Source organism: Carlito syrichta, unplaced genomic scaffold (genome assembly GCF_000164805.1).
Source record: "Carlito syrichta isolate Samal-C Ts95f unplaced genomic scaffold, Tarsius_syrichta-2.0.1 Scaffold303552, whole genome shotgun sequence".
Lineage (NCBI taxonomy): Eukaryota > Metazoa > Chordata > Mammalia > Primates > Tarsiidae > Carlito > Carlito syrichta.
Genome location: NW_007247648.1, coordinates 586,528 through 590,696, shown reverse-complemented (window position 1 = coordinate 590,696; position 4,169 = coordinate 586,528).

Below are 4,169 nucleotides of genomic sequence, written 5' to 3'. Positions count from 1 at the left end.
GGACAATGGTAGAAGAGACTTGCTAAGGGTTGTTATCTAATACACTTCCAAGTTGTGTTTCTTTGTCAGTTTTTGAAATTTTCATCATCTGAATCTTTAGAGTATTATGGATTTCATCTCCCTCACTGCCCACATTTGATTTATTCCTCGTAAACATTAGTCTTGCTTCAACTGCGCCTGTGCCTTGTTTTAATTATAACACTAAATAAGAAAAATAAAAGATATACGCGAACCACCTGAACCAAATGCATCATCTTTATTCCAAAAACCAAGCCCATGCTGGTAAATTGGATCACGTGACATAGAATAACCAGGAAACAATCTCATCTGTGAGCTCAACAGGAGCTACAGACCAGCTGTGAGAAGTTCATCATCCTTCACTCATGGGCTCTTTCTTGGCCTTGTCTGACCCTGAAAACATGAGCCTCCTCTTTGCAATCAGGATCACCTGGCCTAGCCCTTATCACTGCGTTAGGAGAACAGAGGTACACAATCTTCAGAGAAGAGTTAACTTTTTCCCTTCTTCAGACCATGATTCCATCAGACTGTAAAAGATGATAAATAATACCCACCTTGGCATGTGTAATTTATACAGAAAACACCATTATCAGTCAGTCCTCTAGGTACATTCATTGAGTTTAGACATGATATTATTTTTAGAGGGTGAATGCGACAAAGTGAGACTCCAACTCAAAAAAATAAAATAAAATAAAATTACAAATTGGCTGCCATTATGCCACAGGAAGAAATAGATAATGTTTGTCTGATATCTTAGATACTAAAAATAAAATAACAGGCACATTTATATAAATTTAAGTGCTTTAACGGTGCCTTGCATATAGCCATCATTATATATATATAATATATATATGAATTATCTAAGTATTGAATGATGTACATATAATCTATCCATTAGTCTATTTAATATCTCTTTATATATCTATCTATCTGTGGAGACAAAAGGAGTGAGTTTATTCCATGTAAGGTAGGTGTGAGTGATCCTTCAAGGAGAAGATATGCAGGGATATACACATACACATAAAATAAGTGACTTAGGGACTCGTACTTAAGAACTACACACACAAATACTTAACAAATAAGAAAATACGCAGTAAGGGTCCAATTTGTGATTCAGTTGGAACATGTTCTATGAGCTCAAAAGAGGGAGAATTGTAGGTTGGGGAAATAAGGGATGTCTTTGGAATGAGGAATTTAAAAGATGAATAAGGGAGACTACTACTTTTTTGCCAGACACTAAAGTGGGATATAGGTATTTTTTATGATCAACCTCAATTTTCACCGCACTAAGAGGTGGAGAGTATTGGTCATTATTGTACAGATCCAGACACTAAGACCTTGCACAGCTAGTGTGAAACAAAATTGGGTTTTGGACTTAAAATCCACTTTTCGGCAGGGCTCAGTAGCTCAGCCTGTCATCTCAGCACTTGGGGAGGCTGTGAGTGGATTGCCTGAGCCCACAGGTTGGAGACCCGCCTGGGCAACTTGGTGAGACCTCATCTCTAACAATAAATCAAAAATTCACCGCATGTGGTGGCACGGGCCTGTAGTTTCGGCTCCTTGGAAGGCTGAGGTGGAAGGATGGCCGGAGCCCAGCAGGTCGAGGCTGCAGTGGCCGGTAGTGTGCCATTGCACTCCAGCCTGGACAACAGAGTGAGACTCCCATTCAAAAAAAAAAAAAAAGAAAAGAAAAAAAAGTCCACTTTTCCTCATGCAACACTGTTTTTTCAAAGAAGAAAAGAAATTTAGGTCATTTCATATGAAGGAAATGGCAAACTTGAAAATCTGTCACACAGGGAAAAGGGAAGAAGACATTTTATTGAAATTAAAGGTAGTTAAAGACTATTTTCATGATTATATTTTTATTTTAAAATCGATGCAAAAAGAAATGATGATACTACAGAGTAATTCAACATTTTTAAAGTGTTTTGTACATAAATCAATAGCCAAAAGAGAGGGTTTTAATTATTCTAACCACTAAGAAATAACTATTTGAGGTGATGGCTATACTAATTCTCCAATTTGATTATTTGACAATGTATATGTGTATCAAACTATCGCTTTTTGCCTCATAAGTATATACAATTTTTATTTGTGAGGTAAAAATAAAATAAAGCTAAAAAAGTTTCTAAAAGAAGACAAACGTTGTGGAATGTCACTTTCAAGATTGGTTTATAAAAGACTGTGACTTCTGTATGTTATGGTCCCTCCGGCCTTCTGGCTTGCCAGCTCTAATAATACTAACTGCTGTACAGAGAGGCCTGCATGGCAAGGGTCTAAGGTCAGCCTTTGGTCAGAAGCCAAAGAAATAAGGCCCTCAGACCAACAAGTCACAAGAAATGACATCCTGCCAGTGACCAAATGAATAAGCCTGAAAGAAGATTCTTCCCAAATCAGGCCTTGGCGGGAAATCACAGCCTCTACTGACCTCTTGTTCACAGCCTGTGATATCCTGAGGCAGAGGGTAACAGATCAGCCACACCTAGATTCTAGGGTGCACAAAAACTGTGAGATAATGAATACTGTTATGTCAAATCATTACATTTTGGCCATCGGTTATATAGCAATAGAGGCTAAACATTATGCTATGGGAGTTTATGCTTTATTGAGTATTTTTGCGTACACACACACACACACACACACACACACAAACACACACACACACACACACCACCCTACCCCCACACATCCCCTTCACAATCTCATTATTTTGTATGATTTGGACAGACCTAATTCAATTTATGTACATATTGCTAAAATAAGACATGTCTTGAGGTGCTAAAATGAGTGAAATACACTTAGAAATGAAAATTAAGCCAGGCTGCAAACTAACTCATATCTCACAAGCATTAGCAGTATCAGGTGCTTGGGAAATTCTAATTCTCACTAGAAAGAAAAATCCTGAAAATCAGGCCGATAACAATCTTACAAAAATTTATCAGTTTGTGCTTAACCAGATACTTATAACTCCATTTAATATTCAGTCAAATCTGCACTGGGATCCTTTTCAAGCTCTGGCTCATCTCAGGCATTGGAAATGAGTTATATTCTGATGATTGTACCAATGCACAATCATAATATCTTTTAATCATAACACTGCAGCACTAATTCAATTTATCTTGGAATTAATTAATGACATTTATTTTTATTGTCATCACTTATGAGTAGTGGCAATATGTTGTTTATTCTCTCAGAATGTCCAGTGGATAACATTCAGTACCTTTAATTGAGGAGATTCAAGTGTCATCAACTCAGCATCTCTGGAAAGTTGTTAAAGTTACAAGAGAAACAATAGAAAATAGCCAAAAGGCAAAAGGAAAAGATGAAATTATCAGTGAAACTTCCCTAAACTATAGGCTTTAAAAAAAGATTTTATCATTAACTCAAAATTCTAGTTTGAAGCACAGCTGAGAAATTGAACTTTAAACCACATAAAGTGTGGCTATCTAGCCAAATAATTCATGGGGCCCAATCCACTGATTTCTTCTCAGAGCAGGAGGTAGGGATCACACAAGGTTTCAAATGAGAAGTTTCTGACTGTGTGGTAGTAGCTAATAGCTGCACAACAAAGAAATGTTCTTTTAAAAAGGAAGATAGACAGAAATTACTAGAGCCAGGACAATCAATGCACAAAGAAATGATTTTTGAAACGCATTCTAAGTGAATGCATTGCATAGCTTATCACCACAGACCAAAGTTAACACTTCATATAACTCTCAGAAGCCATGAGAAAATGCAATAATCTTGCCCGTGCAATTGCAGAGCAGTATAAAGGTAAATGTGGTGGAACTATAAAGTAATGAGACCGTTGAGGTGTATAGGGGTACATGTTTAAGTGCATTTTTTTTTTTTGCAAAAATGTAGGCGAAATTAGAACCTCAAATGAGTGCTGTAGCATTTCCTTTTGAAAAACCCATTGATATTGCGGTGAATCCATAATGATCTCAATATTTATTGAGAATTTTTCTTTAATGACCTCTCTGAGATGGTTGCTGAGGCACATCCTAAAATCAAATACCCACAAGAAAGCAGGTCACCTAACTGATTTTAGCAGATTGGTTAAAGTAAGGAAACTATTATGGAGTCAGTTACTCTGGGAAGCATGTGCTCCGTGTACGAGGAACGCTTCCGCTTGGCCCTGGCTCATTGTT